The sequence below is a fragment of the Canis lupus genome, chromosome 28, assembly GCF_011100685.1.
Source record: "Canis lupus familiaris isolate Mischka breed German Shepherd chromosome 28, alternate assembly UU_Cfam_GSD_1.0, whole genome shotgun sequence".
NCBI lineage: Eukaryota > Metazoa > Chordata > Mammalia > Carnivora > Canidae > Canis > Canis lupus.
In genome coordinates, this window is record NC_049249.1 from 19518055 (window position 1) to 19543892 (window position 25838).

A 25838-nucleotide genomic window follows, 5' to 3' on the forward strand; every position below is an offset into this window, starting at 1 on the left:
ACTCAGCTGTAAATATTGTCTCCAGGCAAAGCTTGGCCTACATGGTCTGAGCCCTCAAGCAATTTTATTTGGACTCCTTCTAAATAAAACTTGAATTACTCAGAGTGTGTGGGTGGGTGAACAGGAAAGAGGAGGCCCACATGAGAAGTAGAAAAAGGAGAAGGCAGAAGAGGAGGAGGGCGGAAGAGGAGGAGGGCAGAAGAGAAGCAGAGGTAAAGAGAGACACAGAGAAAGTGGCAGGCTGTCTGCACGGTGGTCTCAGGAATCTTTCAAAGAAGGAGTAGGAGAAAAAGTATATAACCACCTGTTAAAGAATCAGAGAAAGTGAGAAAGTAGAACAGGTAGGAAAATGAAACAGAGGCCAAGAAAGGATGAGGGGAACTCATAACAGAAAGTATACAGAGAAAAGATTATAGAAAAATAGAGGGGTCAGTAAGAAGCCTGTTTAAGTACAGCTCTCTGTTTTCTCATTTCCTCTTTCTCACCAGCAAGAGAATTGATCAGTGAACATCAAATGAGCATATAGTATCGTCTGGGTATATAAGTCTCCTCAAATGCATCTTTTGAGGTGCATCTATCATTGGTGTAATGGTGGGTAAGTGGCAAGTGGGTAGGACAGACTCTCAGAGGGACAGGCTTTCAGAAGTGGAAGAGGTCTGTGTCAGCTGGAGAACTGAGGAAAGGATTCATGGCAGAAATGAAGGTTCAGTGAATCATAGGAGCCAAAGAAATAGAATCAAGGACTGACTGAGGGTACTCTTGGCAGAGAGAGGCAGAGACACACAAAAAGGACTGAACTGGGAAATCTGCAGTACATGATCTTAAACTATAGAAGTATTTGATGGAGGCAGGGATAGAGAAAAAAGAGAAGCCAATGACAGATTTTAAGGAAAAATTGAAGTGAAGAAAAGAAAATAATAGAAATTGAAGGGAAAATAAATTTTAAAAAAGGCACGGGGAGAGAAAAGAACAAATGAGCTTTCAGATGCTTTCACATTTTCTGGGCCTGAATCCCCTTGTTGGGCTAACACAGCACTCCTAGAATAGTTAGCCCTGCCTTTGGCTGATCTAGATCTGTGCCCTTGGTAAGATGCAGAAAGAAAAACTTCAGGCCAAACCATGTCCTGAATTGCAGGCCTGTGGGCAATGGAACAATGTTATACACCTGATCGTGCCCAGCTGAAATGCTGGTGTTAAGACAGAAACAATGATAGGCAAGGAAGTCCACAGTCAGGTTGTATTTCTTTTGGATAATTTTTCTAGAGAAATTTTTTTTAATGTGGCACACTTGACATTTAAATCCTAAAATATAAAATACGTTTTCCTCAATCTAAATAGGATTAAAATACATTTGGGAGTGTGTTATGGCCTAATGGTTTCTAGTCCACTTCATAATTTAAAGTGATTCCTAGTTATAATAATTGTTTGTTGGTTATCAACTTTCATACGAGACAAATGTCATATCCATCAAATTCCTCATCAAAAGCCCACATACCCTAATACCATCTATAGTCTTGGTTTTTCATAACTGGACAAAACAAAAGCCTAACTATTCTTGCCTCATCCTTCACTACTCAATGATTCATACTCAGAAATTATGCTAGTTGAACCACTTTTGGTAACATGAATAATTTCCTGCATCTCCTTGGTTTGTATTCAGGCTGCTTGCTCCTCTAAGAGTATTTGGTCCCTACCCTTTATTCCCCTTCCTTCAAACTCTCTTGCTAGGCTATCTTTTTTCAACCATTCTTTTAAAATTTTTTTTATAATAATAAATTTATTTTTTATTGGTGTTCAATTTACCAACATACAGAATAACACCCAGTGCTCATCCCGTCAAGGGCCCCCCTCAGTGCCCGTCATCCATTCACCCCCACCCCCCGCCCTCCTCCCCTTCCACCACCCCTAGTTCTTTTTCCAGAGTTAGGAGTCTTTATGTTCTGTCTCTCTTTCTGATATTTCCTACCCATTTCTTCTCCCTTCTCTTCTATTCTCTTTCACTATTATTTATATTCCCCAAATGAATGAGAACATATAATGTTTGTCCTTCTCCGATTGACTCATTTCACTCAGCATAATACCCTCCAGTTCCATCCACGTTGAAGCAAATGGTGGGTATTTGTCATTTCTAATGGCTGAGGAATATTCCATTGTATACATAAACCACATCTTCTTTATCCATTCATCTTTCGATGGACACCGAGGCTCCTTTCACAGTTTGACTATTGTGGACATTGCTGCTATAAACATTGGGGTGCAGGTGTCCCATTCTACTAGCCAGTGATTAAGTTAAAATCAGGTTGTGAGGGTAGATCCTAATCCAGTCTAACTGCTGTCTTTATAAGAAGGGGAAATGTGGACAAAATGGTCTCATTCTCTCCAGTCCCTATAGCCATTGCCCTCTCCCCAAGAAAAGTAACTGATACATGGACTTCTACTTCTAACACTATAGATTATTGCTGTCTGTGTTCAAACCTGATAGAAATGCATATATATATATATATATATATATCATATACTTCTTGTGTCTGGCTTCTCTTCCTCAGAGTTAGACTGTGATATTCATCTACACTGCTGTATGCAGCTCATAGTTCACTCATTCTCACTGTTGCCTAGTGTTTTTAGATGAGAATATATCACAGTTTATTTAACTATTGTTGAAAATTCTTTTGTAGAGCTTTTGGAGATTTAGAATTTCTATTAAGTAGATACCTGGGAGTAGAATCATTGCACCATAAGAGATGCATGTATTCAGCTTTAGCTGATGCAAAGAGTTTTATTTTTAAAAAAGATTTTATTTATTTATTCATGAGAGACACAGAGACATAGGTGGAGGGAGAAGCAGGCTCCCTGCAGGAGAGCCTGATGCAGAACTCGATTCCAGAACCCCAGGATCACGACCTGAACCAAAAGTAGATGCTCAACCACTGAGTCACTCAGGTGCCCCAATGCAAAGAGTTTTAAATCGTGTTATAGCACATTTATACTCACAGCTGCAGTGAGTGTACCACTTCTTCATTACCTACACTTAATATCATCTGTCTTTATCATTTTAATAATTTGAGTTTGTAGGGGTTTCTCACAGTAGTTTTTTTTAAAAGATTTTTTAATGTATTTAAGAGAGAGAGAGAGAGAGAGCACAAGAGAGGGTCAGAGAGAGAGAGGGAGAAGCAAACTCTCCATGAGCAGGGTTTCTGACATGGGGCTTGATTCCAGGACCCTGGGATCATGACCTGAGCTGAAGGCAGACACTTAACCATCTGAGCCACCCAGGTGTTCCCACAATAGTTTTAATTTACATGTCATAATGACATGCCTTTGACCATATTTTCACATAGTTATTTGACATATCTCATTCTGTGGAGGTGGTTCAATTATATTATCCATTTTCTATTGGGTTTTAGCTTCTCAATCATTAATCTGAAGGGGTTATTTGTATATTCTGGTGATGAGTCATTTATTACATAAATGCATTGCAATTTTTCTCCATTTAGTGGTTTTCTTTTTCATTCTCTTAATGCTGTTGAATGGAAAGTTTTCAATTTTAATGTCTGTATTATTAGTATTTTATTTTGTGGCTTTTATTTTGTGGCTTGTCCCTCTTGTTTTACATTTAGGCAATTTTGCCTTCTCCAAAATCCTATTTCTCTAATTTTTAGAAGGATATCTTTTAAGACAATTTATGATTCATTTCAAATTAATATTTTAAATGCATGGTATAAAGAGGGCTTGTTTTTTGACCTACCTATATATCTATGTTTAATGATACAGGTAGATATAGAAGTATGGGAAATGGACTTTTCTTTGCTTTCTTGATACCTCTTTTGGTTTAAGAAAATATGAATTTAGTCCAGTTTAGCAATAGTCATTTTTTGAAAAAAATATTTGCCTGCCTTAAGATAACAAAGATATTTTCCTATGCTTTTTAAAGGCAGAGTTATTTTTCTAGTTAAATTTGTAATTTGCCTGAAATTAAAAAAAAAATATTCTGGGTGGTAGAATACTATATATATATTTTTCAATATGGGTAGCCAATATAGTAGCCTAAATTATTTAAATATCCATCCTTTTCCATTTATACCATATCATTTATGTATAGAAAGATGACAATATAATTTTGGGTCTGTTGATGATTTTTCTATTGTGTTCCTATGGTAATTTGTCAATCCTTCTGTCAATACCACACTAACTCTATTACTGTAGCTTGGTAACAAGTATTATTATTTGGTAGTATAGTTTCTCTGGCTTTTTTTCTTCCAAAAGATTATCTTGGCTTTTTTTTCCTCTTAGAATTCCCAAATATACTTTAGAATCAGTTTACAATTTCAGAGTATCCTAATGGGACTTACAGTCTGTGTTCACTTTATAAAACATTTCCAGGAAAATTAAATTTTTCACATTATTGATTTTTCTAGTTCATGCAGCAAATATGTACACTTCTATAACCTTAAACATTTTATATCAATAACATTTGTGGTCTTCTGTATAGAGTTTTGGACATTTTAAAAAATATTTATTCCCAAATATTTGATGATATTTGTTGCCATGTAAAAGCAGACTGACTTTAAAATTTGTTACATTTCTTTATTGGTGATATGTAGAAATAAAATTAACTTTTACATATGGACCTTACTGCTTTGTCAAATTTATTTATTAATTTAATCTTCTGTACTTTAATACTTTAATCTTAGTACTTAGATATACTAAGGGCATATTCGACATTCAAGAAAACTAGCAGATATTTAAACAAAATAAAACAAAACAAAGCTTTTCCAAACTGATGCCTTTTATTTGCCTGTCTTATTGAAATAGTTAAGATATCCAATAAAATGTTAAGTAAAGGATTATAAAGGGCACATATATATTCCTTTTTCCATCTTTCTGTGGGTAATTTATATTCCACCACTGATAATGATGTTTGTTCAGATTATTTTCTATTTTAATATCTATATAAATCTGAAATGATCTACCATTCTATAATGTTCACATTGATGACTTTTTTCTATTTTTCTTTGGTTCATTTTCATAAGTCTTAATGAGGAATGTTATGTTACTGTTGTTATCAAAGAACTGAGACTTCTACAAAGTCTTATTACATGAAAATATTTTTATGCCAAGAGGGTGTCAGGATTTCTTTGTTAACATTCTTCAAGTGTGGCTTGCTGTTCTTTTATTCTAACTCCTTAAAATAAAAGCTTTACTAAGGGCCGTGGCTCAGAAGTAGATTTCCACCATGACAAATGCCTGAGGCCCTTCACTTCTGAATAGTTCCAGCTTTGGATTCTTCTTTGTTGTCTGAATGTCCTAAGTACACATCTTGCCTGGACTTTCTCTACCCTTTAGAAATGTATATACTGACTTCCTGACCCCTTTAATCTGAGTTTGTACTCAGAGTATGGGTCTATGTTTAGAGTAGCTTAGTGCTTCTTGCAGGAAACTGAATTTCTCACCATGTCATCTGCACATATTTAGTATTATCATAGTAGGAAAGCAGAATATAAATGCTCTTTTCACTTAAATATAAGCATAACACCTACTTCTTCTACCCTCTCTAAACAATGAACTCTTCGATGAGTCTGCACACACACACACACACAGAGAGAGAATTGATGTTAAGTGAGGATGTGCTGAATGTTTGGGATATGCAGTGAATAATTTAATGTCTGGCACAGAAGAAGTACCCCAAATAACAAGAATGAAGGAGTAAATAAATAAAAAACCTGGAAGGATGGGATGATATCTTTTTATGCTAAGATTTATTCATTTATTCAACAAACACATGATGAGTGGGAGACATGAGTTCTTCAGCTTCAGACACAGAAATGGAAGAAGGTAATGCATATATAAATATGCACAATATGTAGGTTCTTTCTTCAATTGATTTCCTGTTCAATAAAAAGAAAATGGCTAACAAATAATACATGGCAACATGAGAATATTACCATGTGACAAGTGTAAAACATGCATGATGGCAACAAGTTTATTCATTAGTGTATAAAATCTTGCATTTAATCAATTTATATTGAATTTCTAATCTATTTGAAGAACTGTGCCAGTCACTGTTAGAGAAAAAGAGGCAAAGTACAGAGTCACCACTGACATAATCACTGGCCTAAAATGGCTTGGCATCAAGCAAAGAAGAAAGTGTATGTCCAAATAAACCTAATATATAAAAGAATATATTATAGAGATAGATAGATAGAAGAGAGACTCAGATAAATCTTATATAAATCTTATACTTTATATGTTAGACTCTATCCATTGATTCTTTAATGCAGCCAGCATTCATTACATCTGGTTTTTCATTAGACATATGTGAAAGGCACTCAGATATGCTACTTATCTGAAAACAAAGACTCTTGCCTGAATATTGGAGGCAAGGTAATTAAGTTTCTGGGAGGCATTATTTGATAGGGTAAGATTCTATATAAGCAGTATGGAAGGGATGAGCACCCCAAGTATGATAAGTGGCTTAAGTTAAATGTACAGGGACAGGGGAAATAATTCCTTAACAGACATACCATCTAATCTGTATGCAGGAGAATTATAAAATAGAAACTAAGACAGGGAACTTAGGAGTAAGGTAAAATTGGCAAGCCTCTTTTTAAGGTCTCAGCCTTTTCATCTGTATATAAAAATTCACTTTAAGGTTATTCTACTCGTTTATTTATGGCATTGAGCATTGTCAGATCATTTCAATTCAGTGAAATCCAATACAATTAATTCAGTACAAATTGATTGAATGCAATAGTACATATATTAAGGAATTAACTTACAGCCATGATGCATGTTTTCTACTAATAGTTTAGCATTAGGTAGGTTGGCTTCTCAGATCAGTCAACATAAGCTCTCAGTCATATTTTTATTCACAGTGACTCAGAGTAACAGAGTGAAACAAAGAACCCTGAGACCTCAGTGTCCATTTGAACAAGATCTTCTCTTGGAGATAAGATGCTCAAAGTCATATTTCCTCATGTGACCAGATCATATTTAATAGAAGAGCATACTTAAAGGAGAATACTTTTGAAGTCAGAACATCACAGAAGGAACCCCAAGTGTTTTCTCTGTATCAGGAAAGAGGCAGGAGTAGGTGCAGAATGATTCATAATGAGAATGAATGCAACATCCCTAGATCCCTAGTGTAGGTATTGTCCAAGAAAACATATTGCCTGCTTTCCTCTCCAAGTTTGGTCATTCTATCAATGGACACTATGACCCCAGCAGAGAAGCATGAAAAACCAATCTATGGTTTATTCAGGTGATCGCATTTTAATTCTAAAAGCTAAATATATTATCTTGACTAGTTGGCACTCAGCTGAAAAAAAAAAGAATTTCAAAATCCTAGGTTTCATACTTATTAGCCAATTGGAAGTAATAATTCCAGCAAACTTGAACTAAGAAAAATATTTTTAAATGCTCAAAATCTTCACTAATATTTTTCTCAATTATTTCATTGTACAAAATTATATATATACAAGAGCAAATAAAATTTCAAGATAAGCATGAATAAAAACTATTCATCAACCACCATCTAAAAATAACCCTCTCACTCTAAATTTTTTCCTTTTGAAAATGAATCTATGCTATACCTTGTACCTTTTTAAGGCAACAAAATGTGAACCTATTTCTACCTCAATATACTTACATCATTTTAATAGCTTTATCATATTCTATTGTATAGAAGTTATAATTTAACCAATTACCATTGTTGAACATGCATATTATTGCAGATTCTCCAATACTATCAACATGGCTGCGATAAACTCTCTTTACTAACTTTTCCATTTTAATTCCAGTATAGTTAATGTGTGATACTGTATTAGTTACAGGTATACAATATGGTTCAACAATTCTATGCATTTCTCAGTGCTCAGCGAACATTCTTATATTTATATCTTTACACACTTCTCTAATTACATCTCTAGAGTAAATTCTGAGGGTGGAATTATTGGATCTAAAGGTATAAAGTATACATTTAAATTAAAATTTTAACCTAAATGATATTTTTAATGTTCTTTCTTTACCATATGCTAAATCTGTAGCTTCAACTTATTTCATGAGTTGATATAAAAATGTGTAAAGATACCTAAAGTTATACATATGTTCATGTTCATTGCAGCATTATTTACAATAGCCAAGATGTGGAAACAACCTAATTGCCTAATCGACGGATAAATGAAAAAAGGAAGTATTAATATGTATGTATTATTAAGTCATACCAAAGAATGAAATCTTGCTGTTTGCAGCAACATGCATAGTCTTTAATTATATTTTTATGTTTAAAAAATGTGTCTCAGATTTTTAAATAAGTATTTTATATAATGACAAGTGGTATATCTAACAAAAATAGAGGGAAGATAAGCAAAATAAATATTAAGCAACAATCTGGTATATCAATATTGCTATTGCAGAAATTGATTTGAATACCAAGTTTTATAATATATAAGATATCTGTTATGAAGTTGTATGTTTTATACTAATACTTTTTCATCTCAGAGATTCTGATATTAAAATAAGTATAGATATGAACTCACTTGTATTTATGAATAGTCACATAATAGTAATACCCATATTTACTCTCTCAGGGAAAATATATTGTGCCCTCCAATGACACTACATATACGGAAATAAAAGTGAAAAAAAAAAAAGAATTCTTGCATCAAGAATGCTAAAGACAGATCTATTTTGATGACATCTGAGCATTCCACCTAATCTAAGAATTCCTACATCAGAAAACATCTCAGCCCAGGGACATGAGAGATACTCATTTTGAGCCTCACATGTCACTGCATCGCCACAGCACTTAAAATAGTGCTGGAGACATAGGCCTTTGATCAATCATGCATTGACCCACTTAATCCTTCATTTATGCATCCTGGGCTTCAGTTATGAAGGACTCTTTAGGTTTTGTTTTCCCTAGTGGCAGTAGGGATTTAGGAAGCAGCGTCTCTGAATAAGTTTCTAGCAATATAAAGAGTAAATATAGTTAATTCTGAATAGGATCAGATGATTTTGTCTAATTCAATCTCCTTATTTCACATGTGGGGCAGCTCATATGTAAACTTCTCACTTACTTAACTTCTAGCTTACTGAGTCATAGCTGATTTGCAATTATAAGTAGAAGAACCCTTATTACCTGTTCAGTGATGGACAGGATAGTTCAGAGTTTGAAAAATGAACCAAAATGTAAAATCTATCTCCATGATTGAACTTGCTTTTGACTTCAGTCATTTTTATTCCATTTTTTTTTTAGATTGTTAAATAGAGTTTCAAAAAGTTAAGACCTTTGAAGAATTTATAAGGTAGGAATGAAATGGTAGTGTTTGTAAAACCCGTGGTACAGGGCATGACAACATAGTTTGTGGCACTTGATCAATGAGGGCTATTATCAATATACTGATTATTTTATTAACATTACTCCTATGACATCAGCTGCCCGTCTTAGTTGGTTTCACATCTTCTAGTTGTCGGATCTGTATTTCCCTTTGTTCGTTCTCATGTACACAGTGGAGATTGCTTTCTCAGCCTCATTTCCATTTCTGAGTCACATCCACTGCCTTGGAAAGTCAACTCCATTTGCGCCCCCAGCATCAGTTCCTGAGCTACTGCACTTCTCCAGGGCTTATGAGTTTTGCTTGTTAGATGCTAAATTACTGCCACCGGAAAGTGACAAGTCTCACTTTGCAACCTTTTTGCCACAATAAAATTCACTCAATAAAAACGAAAGGAGCCATAGAAATGCAAGGTTTGGGGGATCATAAAGCATATATATCTGTTGCAAGCAGTTTGTGTTTATCCAAGTGGCAGCATTCAGTGAATTAATGCTTAAAAAGTAGACAGCTCCTGTTAATGAGACAGATTATTTAGGAAAACAGAACTGTCACTACTGCTTGCCATGTAAAGCAGTGGATTTGTTACTTTTGAATGTTGGCTGCATTAGTAAAAACATCATTTATTCATATTGAGATGTTCCCCAGAGCTGCACTTTGGTTAATAAAGATAAAACCCTTATGTTGGTTGTCAGATGTTATCTTCCTATCCCGGGAACCCTTCCAACAGCAACCTGGGAACTTCTTCTCTGAGATGATTTGCTTAGTGGAGGATCTCCGTGTGTGTTTTCCAGAACTCCAGGTGGGTTTTTTTTTTTTTTCTAAATTGATATCTTGGGAAACCTCCTATGAGAACCTAAGAGCCACACCTGCATGGCTTGATAAAGCATGGAACTAAAGGGAATAATAATAATAAAAACATAGAATCTCAGGCCCAGAGCAAATTTACACATTTTCAATGAAAATCTTTTGCAGCTTCCAATCTCCTTTTTTTTTAACTCTTTACAGCCAAACTTCCTCCTTCTCCTTCATGACTTCATCTCTCCATCACATGTCAATTTTCACAGAAATCAAGAAGGGGCTCCTTGTCATTAAACCAAATAAATAGTTTTAGTTTTTTTTCTACTCTATTAGAAGAATTTGACATTATCAATATGTCCCCGCTTCTTCAAAAACCAGAGTCAATTAGGTTCCATGATTCTGTACCATTCTGGTTTCCCTCCTACTGCTCTTGCTAAATTTATTTCCCTCCACCCGCAGGCATTCAGTGCTGGTGTTCCTCAAGCCTCAGTCCAAGCCCTGCTCTTCCCTCCTCCTATTCACTCTCACCCTCACTCTCACTCTCACCCTCACTCTCACCCTCACTCTCACTCTCACCCTCACTTTCACTCTCAAGGTGTTGGTGTAGGACTTCACCTACACCAACACCTTGAACATTGTCTATTTGCAAGCAACTCACAAACTACCCTGCATCTCTGACTCAGATATCTCTTTGAGCTCTGAACTTCCCTGCCCAGCTGAACCTCTGACAGCTTCCAAAAGATGTCTCAAAGTCTTCACAAATTCTCAAAATGTCTGGTCCAAAGGTTTGAATTTCCTCCCCAAATATAAGTCGCCTTCGAAATCACTGAACATTTTGTTTTCCACAAGCCAGAAAGTTGAGTTATCCTTAAATTATGTCTCTTGTACTTCACACCCCAAACTACCAACATGGATTGTCTACTTTAACTCTTAAATATTGATCATATCTATTTACCTCTTTCTACTTCCAGACCCTAACTCAGGGCCTGAATATAAGGGAAACTCAGAAGTCAAATTTTGAATTAAAGAATCTCTTATTATCAACACTTCCATAAAAGCCTGGCCTGGGGCAGCCTGGGTGGCACAGCAGTTTAGCGCCGCCTTCAGCTCAGGGTGTGATCCTGGAGACCTGGGATCGAGTCCCACATCAGGCTCCCTGCATGGAGCCTGCTTCTCCCTTGGCCAGTGTCTCTGCCATTCTCTCTCTCTCTCTCTCTCTCTCTCTCTCTGTGTCTCTCATGAATAAATAAATAAAATCTTTAAAAAAATAATCTGAATGGATAAAGTATGGTTAAAAAAAAAAAAAAAGCCTGGCCTCTTGCAGAGCTTCAGAATTTATCTCCTCAATCCAAATTTGCTCCACTGTATGAATTCTCCATTTTGCCACTAAGTTGAATACTTTCCAAAAGATCATGTCATCTCCCTTTCCTCAGCTTGAATAATTTTAAATTTTTGATCTTCAAGAATCACATCAATTCATCAATCTCTCTTTACAGACCCCTCATATCCCACACACTGTCCTTTCTCTCCTTGTGACAGCCAGTGGTCTGCTTTCTGCTCTTGACACCTGTTGTACTCTCTGGACACACACCCGATCTTCTATCTGGTCCTCAGTGCTCTCCGTGACCTAATTAATGTGCACTCATCCTTTATGCAAACTCAGTTCTTACTCCTTGAGGAGTATTCAGGGTAACCTCACTGACAAGGTCAATCATTTCTATTATACACTCTAACAATAGAGAAATTAAATTACAACTAGCTATAATATAATTTTTCTGTATTTTATTAATATGTGTAACCTCTCCTTAAAGTATATCCCCTAGAGTACAAGTTCATTACAGGTAGGATGCCTGATTATCCTCCCCACTGTATCTCCAGAAACAACTAGCTGGCTATCATTGATAGGATATTGAGATACATATGGTTTAATTTACCTAATCCAATATGAGTGAGTGTGTGTGTATATACATATCTTGACTTGGACAATTAAGTTTCTCTGGAACTCAACTTCCTTATCTATTTATTGGGGCTAAAGTCCTAATATCTAAAGTCTTCTCCTGTCTAGATATTTAATCTCTCTCATAATAAAAATACAGAAAACAAAATTATGCCAGATTTCCATTCCTTATATACAAGACTGGTGAAAGATTTTAAAAAAAATATATAACAATAGGGTCTGTAGGTAAGGAGGTGGAAAAACAGTTACTCTGATACTCATGAGATGCTCTTTGGAATAATAGTTGGTAATAAATTTATGGAGATTTTGTCAATATTCAACAAAATTACATGTATCTTCACATTAGTCCAAGAAATCCAATTTCTAGGAATTTATCTGAAGATGTATCTCCAAAAATAGAAAAATTCCTATGTAGGAATATCCATTGCCACTTTGATGATAAATGAGAAATGTTGCAGACCTATATGCTCATACAGAAAAGAGGGGTTCAGTAAATTATCATATATCTACATAATGGAGTACAATGCAGCCAGAATAAAAGATTGGGGATAAGAAAAATTGCTATGATGTGGAATAATTTTCAGTATATATAATTCAAAAAAAATCAAAACACAAAAACACACAAAGAATACCATTCCTTCTGTAAGGTGGGTAAATGAGAAGATATGCTATCTTTTAACTGAACATGTAGAAACACAGAAAAGATAAACTAGAGTTTAATGAAACCTGGGTACTTACAGAACATGGGTGAGAAAAATGGGAAGTAGAGAAGTATAGGGTGTGGAATAATGTTTCTCTGATGAGCCATTTTTGAATAGTCTCACTTTTACAACTATGTTCATGTTTCAAATTCTCATAAAAGAAAAATATAAAAATGTACAAGGGGAATACTAAAACATAATACAAATAGAAGCACATTTTGTAAACCATATTTGAGGAAATAATGTAACCACAGTGGAGGAAAAGAAAAAAAAGAACCAAATAAAGTAACTTTTCAGTAGATTATGTGCTTTAGTCTAAAGACAAAATTCTAAAATATGTTGGTCTCTGGTTCATAGGTTTCTTTATCACAAAGTAATTGGTTAACAAATCTGAAAACTACTTTCTGCGTATTCATGGTCAAAGCAAATAATTAATCATATTGTAGAAAATGGGAGCCAGGTTTCTTATTGTCATAAAATAAAGTTACAAATATTGAGAGGGAGAAGGACATTATGAATTCTCTAGTATTCAGTTGAAATTGGAGGTGTTGGTGTGAACTGATGACTTTAATATAAATAGGTAAAGAAATAATTATAGATATTTTTGGTTGTATATGTATGTTCACACAAGATACATGTATATGGTTGTGTATATATGCATGCATCAATATAGATACATTGAGAAATATATATAAATATACAGGTATATATATATATATATATATATATACACACATACATATACATACACACACACACATCAGGGTATACATATTTGTTTGTACATACATATAGCTCCTAGTTCTCTGCACTGGGAGAGACAGAACCTAAGTAGCAATGAGCATACCTAGTGGTCAGATCTTGATTTCTCATACCATCTTCCACTTAAAGAATCTAGGATACTTGACAGAAATGGCTGATTTCAGGCACAGGATGGTAGAGAACTAGATATGCTTAGAATATTATTTTGTGCCATAAGGTAATGAAGTACCTTAAGAATGCCAGCGTCATGGGGCACCACATGCTAAATCTGGTACCATTTGAGCACATCTAAATAATAGTGGTAGAGTTTTTAATCCATACAATAAAATCATAATCCATGAGTCCATTTGGATATAAATAAAATTCTTCCTTACAATAAAAATTTTAATAGTAAATGGAGAATGAATGATGGAATTAGAAAATCACCATTTGGCAATCATCATTATAACTCATTGTTTCAGGCAAAAATCATTAATGGATGCTGAAAATGGTGGGTGAAAAATTGATGAATAAGGGCATATTTGCATTGCTTCTGTCTTAGTCTGCTGGGGCTACTGCAGCAAAATCACAATGATTGAGTTGCCAAACAATGTATATTTACTTCTCACGTTCTACATGCCAGCAAATCCAAGATCAAGGTTCCAACAAATTTGGTTCCTGCTGAGAGTCATTTTTCTGGCCTGCTCATGTCTGTCTTCTTGCTGTTTTCACATGACCAGGGAGCCGAGGGATGGATGAAAGAGAGAGGTTGAGAAGGGGAGGGTGGTTAGTATTTGTCTCTATTCTTATAAGGACACCAGTCTCATCATGTAGGACTGCACCCTCATTTAAACCTAAATCCCTTGGGCAGCCTGGGTGTCTTAGCGGTTTAGCGCTACCTTCAGCCCAGGGCATGGTCCTGGAGACCTCTTTCTCTGTGTATCTCATGAATAAATAAATAAAATCTTAATTAAAAAATAATTAAATTAAATTAAATTTGAAAAAAAACTGGGCAGCCCAGGTGGCTCAGCAGTTTAGTGCCGTCTTCAGCCCAGGGCATGGTCCTGGAGACCTGGGATCGAGTCCCACATCGGGCTTCTTGTATGGAGCCTGGTTCTCCCTCTGCCTGTGTCTCTGCCCCTCTCTCTATGTCTCTCGCGAATAAATAAAATATTTAAATAATAATAATAATAATAATAATAATAATAATAATAAATAAACCTGATCCCTCCAATAGGCCCTACCTCCACATTGGGGTTTAGTTCTTCAACTTGTAAATTTTGGGGAGGACTTTGTCAGTCCATAAGTTTCCAAATATATCTTACCAAGATATTTTAAAAGGTGTAGCATATTAACTATACTTTGGAGACACCAAGCGATCGTAATTAATATCACCAGAAATATAATAGATCAACATCATATGCCTTGGGACAAGATACACTGAGAAGGACAGATTACCACTGATGTGGAATTTCAGCCACTAATGATCTGAATTTAGTCATTTGGAAACATCAAGCAAGCCCAAATTTAGGGGAAATTCTATGAAACAGTTTTACAAATTCTTGTTTTGGATTATTCAAAAATATCAGTGTCATGAAACAAAAATTTAAGACTTCCAGATTAAAGGCCAGTAAGGAAATAGAACAACTGACTGGAACAAGTGATCTAAATATTTCCTTTGGACATGATTGGAACAGTGGTGAAATTAAATAATATTGTATCAATATTAAATTTCTGATTTTGATAACTTCACTGTGGTTATATAAAAGAACGTTCTTGTTCTTAGTAATTATGCTCTGAGTGATAAAGGCACATCACATCTGCAACTTATATTTTTTCAGTTTTATTGAGGTACAATTGGCAAATAAAAATTGTGCATGTATAATGTATACAACATGATGGTTTGATATACACATGTCATGAAATTACCACTATTAAGCCAACTAAAACATCCATCACTTCGCATAGTTCATATTTTTTTTGTTTGTGATGAGAACATTTAAGATCTATTTTCTGCAAATTTCAAGTATACAATACAGTATTATTAACTACAGTCACTGTGCTATACATTAGATTTCCCAAATTTATTTATTTTTAAAGATTTAATTTATTTATTCATGAGAGACACACAGAGGGAAGGTGAGACATAGGCAAAGGGAGAACAGGCTCTCTGCAGAGAGCCTGATATGAGACTCAATCCTGGGACACTGGGATCATGACCTGAGCCGAAGGCAGATATATAACCAACTGAGCCACCCAAGTGCCCCTCAAATTTATTAATCTTGTAAGTGAAAATTTGCACCCTTTGACCAACCTCTCCCCATTTTCCCCACTCCTCAGCAACTGACAACCACCATTTACGGTTACTCCAAATTAGACTTTTCTTTTAAATTTTTATTATTTTTTCCCCAAGTTGGACTTTAAATTCCACAAATAAATGAGATCCTGCTTTATTAATCTTTCTATTTCTGGTTTATTTCACTCAGTATAATGCCCTTCAGTTTCATCCATGAGTCCCAAATGGTTGAATCCCCTTTCTTTTAAAGTCTGTAGAATATTCCATATGAGTACAAAATTCATCCATGTTGTAACACCATCAGTATTTTGTATCTTTTTATTACAAAATAGCATCCCATTGGGTGTTTATACCTGGTTTTATTTATCCATTCACAAGTTGATGAACATCTGGATTGTTTACAGATTTTGACTATTCTAAAAAATGACACTATGAACATTTACATTTAAGTTTGTTTAAGATGTGGACATCTAATCTTAATTCTCTTTGGTACATACTGAGTGGAGGACTTTCTGGTTCATGTGACAACTCTGTGTTAAACTATTTGAGGAACTTGCAAATTATTTTCCAAAGCAGCTATGCCACTTACATTCCTACCAGCAGTGTATGAGGGTTCCAGTTTCTCGACATCCTTACCAGCACTTATCTTTTTTAGACTTCTGTATTCTGAACAAAGACCTTAAAAATATTTGGATTTATTTGTGCAAGTTTAGATTTTCACATTAGAGTAAGAGTATCTAGATCAGATGTGCTCACTTATGGCGTGGGGGTGAAATGGGGAGTGTTTATTTCAACTTGTGGTCACATGTTTGCATGCAGAAAGGTAGCCCTTTGATTAGCACCTGTGGGAGGTTTCTGCTTCCCTTTTGGACACAAGTGAAAATTAATCCCTTTTTTTTTTTTTTTTTTTTTTTTTTGCGGGTCGGGGAGAAGCATCAAACTCCATGAGCGCAGGTACCATGCATATTTTTTTGTTAATCTGTGAATTTGTCAGTCATAATTGGGACTATTATGATAGATGTAGAAAATAGCAAAAGAAATCAAATCAGGAAAACCTGATTTGACAGGAAAACCTAGGAACCAGAGATATCAGAGCAAAGCAGAGTTCCATGTCCTCAGTAAGGAAGGCTAACTAGCCCCAGAGGCTGGGGCCTGTCAGACTCAGCCTCAGGCAGGAGACCCATCTGTAGTTGCAGGAAACAGTCATCTCCTTCCCAAACATCAAGCTGCCTAGTGCTAAGAACAGTGCAGGTTTTGCAAGATGGCAAGGCTAAGTCAGGTCTAGTCCAGTTCAAATATCAAGTAGAAGGCTAGGCTAAGAGTAAAAGGACTGGTAGACTGATTTGGGCCTGGAAATCTTTTCAGTAAAAGTATCTTCTTACCAGTCAACCAGGTGTGTCCAAATGGAAGTTAAACATAGCAAGTGGAAGCTGTAATAGGTAGTTCTGCTCTCAGGGGCTGCAGGTCAGAGAAGCCCATGTGTGATCAACATAATATCTTTTATCAGACTTCTTTGTTAATTAAAAAATTTAAAGGATGTTGAAGGGACGGGAGATGTAGGATACCTAGTAAAATCCCTTTATGACTATTTTGATGAAAAATCACCTGAATGTATTTTTCTTTAAGGAGTAGTTTTCCCACTATTATAAAATGAGATCCTCACATAAGGTTAAAAGAAGAAAAAATCATAAAGAATAGAGAAAAAAGGGGCTCAGGCTCTGGGCCATGATGGTAATGAGTGTGTAGAGTAGCTTTTCATCATAATCTGCCTCTTTCAAGGCTCTGCCTGGTTATCACTCTAAATGACAAGGGATTCAGATTCCAGAAAAAAAAAAAAATTCCATTAGAATGGTGGTATTCATGTTCTTCCTAGTACAAACCACAAAAATATGAATATGTTATACATGAATATCTTTGCACATAAAACATAAAAGTGAAATAATCATGTAACTGAATATCAATTTAATATCACTGAAATATTCTAAAATATTTTTCCTCTGAATTCCTGTAGAAAACTCCAAAGATAATTTAAACATTAAAAGAGATTTTATTGGTCAGCAATATGTTTCAAAACTTAGTGAACTGAAGCAACAAGAATTTGCTATTACCGATGAGTCTATAGGTCAGTGGCAAGTTCCACAGGCTTCAGTTGTGCTGGAGCTGGTGTATCAGCTGGAGGCTTGTTGCTCTGGATTGGCCTTGGCTGGAACAGCTGAGACCTTCTTCCATGCTGTCTTTCATGTCCCAGCAGATTAGCTAGGACTTCTTATTGTGATGGCGGTGAGGTTCCAAGAGAAAGACAGTGTAGCATGCAAAAGCTCTTGAAACCCTGTGTCACATTTCTCATGCATTCCATTGCCCAAAGCAAGTCAAAGGCTAGCTAGCCCAGATTTAAGGATTGGGAAAATATGCACCAACTATTTATGATGATGGGAGGCATTTACACACATCAAAGGATGTGAATGCAAGGAGGAGTAGAGAATTGGAGTAATTTTGTTAAAATCTTGCATGTATTATCATCAGTATTAGGCACAAATGGAAGCAGGTATATTACTAAATATTCTTGTACTACAACCTACCCTTTAGAACATAATCAGCTAATATTCATGGCATATAACCCAAACATCCATCAGATGATTAAGTTCAATCTCTACATCTCTACCAAGGCAATCTCTCCAAAGATAATTCATCCTGAGTCATCTCTCAACTGAATTGTAGGCCCACATATTGCTGCAAATAACTCTATGTGGATGACCTAGAAATCCTTCTTTGCCAGGGCAGAAAGTAAACACATTATTTCCTCTGTAAAATATCAACATTGAAAAAACCCAAAATTTTGGGAAGTCTTCACAAACGTCTGATGAAAGAGTGATGGTCACATTTTGTTGAATCTGACTCCCCAACACAAGGTCAACAAAAATGGGAATTAGGCCAATTACACAACTTAGTCATGTAAGATTTCAAGTGAGTCTTTTATTAGTTTGACCATATTGATCTTTCTAAAAAAAAATCACTATTTTTGATGTTAAGAATACACTATTTAACCTTGATACAGTACAATTTGCAGAGGAAGTTGTCTTCTCCTATCTTTTATTTATATTCAAATCCTCTGAACTCGCTCATCAATCAGAGAATGCACTAGAGGGACAGAATTTTAACAATACATTTTGAATCTCCAACCTTCAGGAATTTTTAGCACAAGTCTCATTTCATAATTTTTTGCTTTTGATTCCAAATTATTTCTGTAGGTCTTCCTCCTGACTGCTCTGGGTTATCTGGCAATTAATGGTGGAATTATTTGTAGACACAGAAGCTTGAGAGGAATCCAGAACTGCCTGCCAATTTGTAGTTTATTAAAATCTAGCTCTTTGCTTTCCCTCTTATTTGTCTCTTAAAACATTTCCAGTATAACCAACTTTCCCTATTTGTCTTTCTGTGAGAGATCATGATTTATAAATAATCTTTATTCCAAAAGCACTTCTGATTCCTTTTATTTCCTGTAAAGGGACTTTTTTTTTCTTTTTGGTAGAGGGAATCACCATCTCTAGTATATTTTCATGGCTTATCCAGGAAGAATATGGAGGCATAGAATGGAGAATTTTAAATGGCCCTCCTTTTTTACTTTTATATTCCTGGGCACATAACATTGCGTTTGAGATCTCATATATTATTAGGAAAGATAAACCATTTAGAAAAAAGGAGACCTCTTGGCACAGTAATTTCAATAAGCTGTCATTTACCCTAATATTTTTTTGGTTTTATGTTTGATACTTTTTTAATGTAATGATTTATTGTATTGCTTTGACTTATACTTAATAATTTATTACAAAATGAATCAGAATTGATTTGGAGTAAATGTGCATACAAAATAAACTTGCTATTTAAGCTCAAATATGAAGAAAAGGATAGGAGTAGAGAAACATACACATGTATTCCTGGACTCTTCTACACACATATGCACCAGATTTTTCTTAACTAGGATGACAAAGTAGTAAAACCATACTGAAACATATTGTACCTCCATACAATATATAAATATAACAATGACTATATTTATTCTTTTTCTTACAACTACATCCAATTCTTTTTCCTTCAATTCATATATTACAATATTTTATACAAAATATGGGCAAGTGTGCTATTAAGCCTTTTTAAAGCCCACATATTTTGGGAATTGTTATGCTATTATCTCAGCAATGATCATTGGTTAAATTGGTGGAGACTGGTCATGCCTATTGAGAAACCATGAAATCTCTTGAAACCCACAGAAATTGAGGAATCCTATATCCTTTAGAAAGATATCTCTTTTTTAATCCATGAGCCTTATTAGATTTTCACAGAAAAGTTAGGAAAAAAATTTAAGAAGTCTTTTATGATGCAGAGCTGGGGAGGGTACCAGGAATTCAAGCAGAAAAGATAATTCTTTTCTATCTCCTCCAGGGAACAAAAGCCTTCATCTGTGTGGGAAAGGGTAAAACAAAACAAAACAAAACAAAACAAAACACTGTTGTGGGGTGCCTGGGTGGCTCAGTTGCTTAAGTGTCTACCTTCAGCTCAGATCATGATCCCAGGGTCTGGGATCAGGCCCCCTGATCTGCAGGAAGTCTGCTTCTCCCTCTCTCTCTGCCCCTCCCCCTTGCTTATGCTGTCTGTCAAATAATAAATAAAATTTTAAAAAGATAAATAAGAACACTGTTGTACTTAGGGCATTGGTGAAGACCTATTCTAACTAAGGGAAGATAAGTGGGCAAAAAATCCCCGCCCTATCCTAGGGAGAGTCAGGAATGAATGGTGGGCTCAACACTATAGCCAAGGTAGGAGCAGGAGCTAGTGCTGTAGGCTATATAGTGTAGGCTAGATTCCCCAAGATCCAAGATACAGTGCTGATGAGGCTGAAGGAAAAGCAGCACTGAAAACACAACAAAATATCTGGAAACCATATACCTCTTTAAATAAAGGATAGTGCTATCTGAAGAATGTGATGCATGGACAATAACCATAGTAACAAAAATGTCAATATCAGTGAAATTTCTAACTACATTAAGTCAAAGCCCATCAATAAAGGACCAAGCAGAAAGAAAACTGTGCCCATTTCTAGGCATAAACTGTTTATCTCTGTATTTACTACCCTGCAGAAAATATCTGGCTTTCAAGAACGAAGCATATAAAGAATGTGAAAGAACACCAAGAAAATAAGCACTACCAAGAACATGGAGGTTAGGATTAACTGATGGGATTTAAAATAATTATAGTTAGTAGGATCCAGATTTTAGTGGAAATGCTGGACAACACAAAAGATCAGATAGGTGATTTCAATCCAGATGGGAACTCTAAGAAACTATCAAATTGAAGTACTGATGATGAAAACCACAATAATGGAAGTGTATAGTGCCTTCCACTGCTCACCAGTAGACAGGACACAGAAGAATAAAGGAAGGTGAAGGTTTGTCAATAGAATTACCAAATGTAATAAAAGCAGAGATACAATAGGACATCAAGACACGTGCAGAATATGAAATGATCTAACACACGTGTAATTAGAATCACAGAAAGAAATGGGAAAAATGGGGCTGAGAAGATAATTCAAGAAAGGACTGAATACTTACTAAAAATGACAGACATCGAAAACCAGACCTTAGAACCTCAAAGCACGCCAAACAGAATAAATGCCAAGAACACTACATCTAAGCATATAATGTTCAAACTGCTAGAAATAAAAACTAAACACAAGACATGGGGGTGGGGTGTAGCAGGGACGCTTAACACTTAAGAGTAACAAAGAATTTCAGAAGTCTTGTATGAAAGTATGCAAAATAGAAGGAAATGAAATGATACCTTTAAAGTAATGACTTGAAAAACATACACCAAAAAACCAGCACATAAAACCAGAATTCTACACTTAGAGAAAGTAGATTTCAAAAATGGAGAAATAAGGACTTCCTCATACATACAACAACTGAAATAATTCATTTTCATCCAACTTTATACAACATGGGAAATTGTATAAAAATACTTGAAAATCTGATAAATTAAACTTGTTTGATCCATTAAACAACAGGGCAACCCCTAAAAACATTTTTCTGAAACTTCATTACTTAAAAAAATACCATTTACAATAGTAAGCAAGAAATGGATTGATTATAATCCTGCGAAATATTTGCAATCTTCTTGCTGAGAACAACAGAACTGATAAAATAAATCAAGAAGATTTAAATAGGGACACCCGCGACCGAGTCTTGAGTCTGGCTCCCCATAAGGAGCCTGCTTCTCCCTTTGCCTATGTCTCTGCCTCTCTGTCTCTCATGAATAAAATAAATCTAAAAAAAAAATTAAATAAGTAGAAGGCTATACAGTATTTAAGTTGTGGGCAGAATTCAAATCTTTGTGGTCCTAGGACTAAGATCTCTGCTTTTTTGTTGTGTTAGCAAAGTGTCTCTGTCTCCTGAAGACCATCTGAAGTCCTCATCACCTTACACACTTTTATCTGAAAACAAAGGTTGGGGTGTCAGGCTGTTCCATGTTTCAGCTGTCTAACTTCACCTTTGCCACAATGTCCTCTGCCTCCAGCCAGGGAAAATTCTCTTTTTAAGGGGCTGTGTGATTAAATTAGGCCCGCTCAAGTAATCTAGGACACTCTCTCTACATAAGGCCCTAACTTCAATAACATCTTCAAGGGTCGCTTTCACCATGGAATAGAAATATTTTACCAGTTATGAGGATTGGGTTATGTACATATTTGGGTGGCTATTCTTCTTACCACAAAAGAAATTAAAAAAATGATTAAAAAAACCGCTAGAAATAACACGCAATTTACATAAACCACAGATACATATATGGTGTTTCCATAGAACTTTTTCAATAATCTAATACATTTTCAATAATCTGATCACAACAGAGGAACAATTATCCAATTTGAAAATAGGCCAACCAAAATTGTCTGAAGTAAAACAAAAAGAGGGAAAAAATGTGAAGAAACTACTCTAAGAACATCTAAGAATCATGGGACAGTATCTTACGTTATCTTAATATATCTGTAATTAAAGTCACAAAGAGAAGAATAAAGGTTTGTTCAAGAAATACTTGAAGTGTTAATGGCCAAGAATTTTCAGAATTAATTAACTGTAACTAAACAAGATCCAAGAAGCTCAGAAACCTTTATTCAGAATTTGAAAAGGAAAAAAAAAAAACCCAAACAAGATCAAACCAACCAAACAGATAAACACACAGACATATCATAGTCAAATTCTTGAAAAATAAAGAGAAAGGAATAACTTTGAGTATAGCTAGAGGAGAAAGAAACATAAAATACAGAAGAAAAAAAAATATGGATTCCTACAGATCCCCTTTCAGAACTTGGGAAACTAGAAAACAAAGCAACATCTTTAATATTTTCAAGGAGTAAAAGCAGGGGGAGCTAAGCAAATAATAATAAAGCTATCTGGTCAGAGTTCTATGATCATAAAAAAATATCTTTCAAAAATAAATCAAGTAAAGGCTTTTTCAAACAAATAGACCTTAGAATTAATTGCCAGAATAATAAGAAATACTGCAGAAATTTATTCAACCATACGATTGTTTCCCTATTTGGAGAAGTAAATTTGAAAAGCTTAACTTTTATCCATCATAAAAACTCTCAAATTGAAATTAGAAGAGCATTTCCTTAATGTAATCAAAAGCGTGTATGAAAAACCTACAGGTAACATCCTATGCTGAATGGTGAAATACTGAATGCTTTTTTCTTAAGATTGGAAAAAATATATATATATCACTGTCTCCTCTTATATTCATTATTACACTGGAGGTCCCAATCATTGAAATAAAAAAATTGATTTCATGAACAGATTTACCAAACCTGCAAAACAACTTCTAGAAGAAGAAAATGCATTTAGCAAGATTGTAGAATGATGGTACTATCTAAAAATCAATAGTATTTTATAGTATACTTATAAACTAATGAAATACTGACACAGGTTTGAGTTAAAATTCAGTAAATGTTAACATTTATATATTTAAATATATAAGTCTTATCTAAGGGGAGCAAAAACTAAATGAACATTGAACTTAGTAAATATTTGGGATTAAGTGCAATGATATATGTAAGTTATTTAAATACATCAACAATAAGATGGAGAAAGTTATGGATTTATGGATGGATACATAGTAAAGTAAAATGTTTGTGGCACAATGTAGGTGAATATAGAGAGGCTTACTGTAAGCTTGAATGTAATGATGCACCTACTGAGCAGAAAGTTCAGAGGACACAGAGACATATATTTCACTACTGTATTTGTAATAGTAGCTCTATAAAAACTATGAAAGCAGTGTGACTATTTGTGACTATACTGGAGAGCTCACAAAACGAGAATTACAAGCTCTAAATTTTAAACCCAGTTTAAATCATTATCAAGGAATTAGAGTGCATCTTTGATATCCCCCCAGCATTCTCTAACTTCTTTTATCTGCAGGGATCACTTTACTGATAATTACATGGAAAATCTATTGGTTTATGTTGCAGAATTTTTTTTAATAATAAATTTATTTTTTATTGGTGTTCAATTTGCCAACATACAGAATAACACCTAGTGCTCATCCCGTCATGTGCCCCCCTCAGTGTCCGTCACACATTCACCCCCACCCCCCGTCCTCCTCCCCTTCCACCACCCCTAGTTCCTTTCCCAGAGTTAGGATTCTTTATGTTTTGTCTCCCTTTCTGATATTTCCTACCCATTTCTTCTCCCTTCCCTTCTATTCCCTTTCGCTATTATTTATATTCCCCAAATGAATGAGAACATATAATATTTGTCCTTCTCCGATTGACTTATTTCACTCAGCATAATACCCTCCAATTCCATCCACGTCGAAGCAAATGGTGGGTATTTGTCATTTCTAATGGCTGAGGAATATTCCATTGTATACATAAACCACATCTTCTTTATCCATTCGTCTTTGGATGGACACCTAGGTTCCTTCCACAGTTTGGCTATTGTGGACATTGCTGCTAGAAACATCGGGGTGCAGGTGTCCCAGCGTTTCATTGCATCTGTATCTTTGGGGTAAATCCCCAGCAGTGCAATTGCTGGGTCGTAGGGCAGGTCTATTTTTAACTCTTTGAGGAAGCTCCACACAGTTTTCCAGAGTGGCTGCACCAGTTCACATTCCCACCAATGGTGCAAGAGGGTTCCCCTTTCCCCACATCCTCTCCAACATCTGTTGTTTCCTGTCTTGTTAATTTCCCCCATTCTCACTGGTGTGAGGTGGTATCTCATTGTGGTTTTGATTTGTATTTCCCTGATGGCAAGTAATGCAGAGCATTTTCTCATGTGCATGTTGGCAATGTCTATGTCTTCCTCTGTGAGATTTCTCTTCATGTCTTTTGCCCATTTCATGATTGGATTGTTTGTTTCTTTGCTGTTGAGTTTAATAAGTTCTTTATAGATCTTGGAAACTAGCCCTTTATCTGATACGTCTTTTGCAAATATCTTCTCCCATTTTGTAGGTTGTCTTTTAGTTTTGTTGACTGTATCCTTTGCTGTGCAAAAGCTTCTTATCAGGATGAAGTCCCAATAGTTCATTTTTGCTTTTGTTTCTTTTGCCTTCGTGGATGTATCTTGCAAGAAGTTACTGTGGCCGAGTGCAAAAAGGGTGTTGCTTGTGTTCTCCTCTAGGATTCTGATGGAATCTTTTCTCCCATTTAGATCTTTCATCCATTTTGAGTTTATCTAAACACAACATCTCCAAAGAAACGAGAGCTTTAAATGATACACTGGACCAGATGGATTTCACAGATATCTACAGAACTTTACATCCAAACTCAACTGAATACACATTCTTCTCAAGTGCACATGGAACTTTCTCCAGAATAGACCACACACTGGGACATAAATCAGGTCTGAACCGATACCAAAAGATTGGGATTGTCCCCAGCGTATTCTCAGACCATAATGCCTTGAAATTAGAACTAAATCACAACAAGAAGTTTGGAAGGACCTCAAATACATGGAGGTTAAGGACCA

At 35.3% G+C, this 25838-nt stretch overlaps 1 long non-coding RNA gene across 4 annotated transcripts in view; it reads left to right on the plus strand.

Moving 5' to 3' along the window:
• LOC111093001 overlaps nucleotides 1-25838 on the plus strand; it is an 85591-nt gene that overhangs the window by 18659 nt on the left and 41094 nt on the right. For 2 of the 4 annotated variants that reach the window (XR_005380578.1, XR_005380575.1), the window contains exon 5: nucleotides 8120-8171. The exons of the other annotated variants lie outside the window; for them this stretch is intronic. This is a non-coding gene — a long non-coding RNA (uncharacterized LOC111093001). Of the gene's footprint in view, nucleotides 1-8119; nucleotides 8172-25838 lie in introns of those variants that run through there. 4 annotated transcript variants of the gene reach the window in all.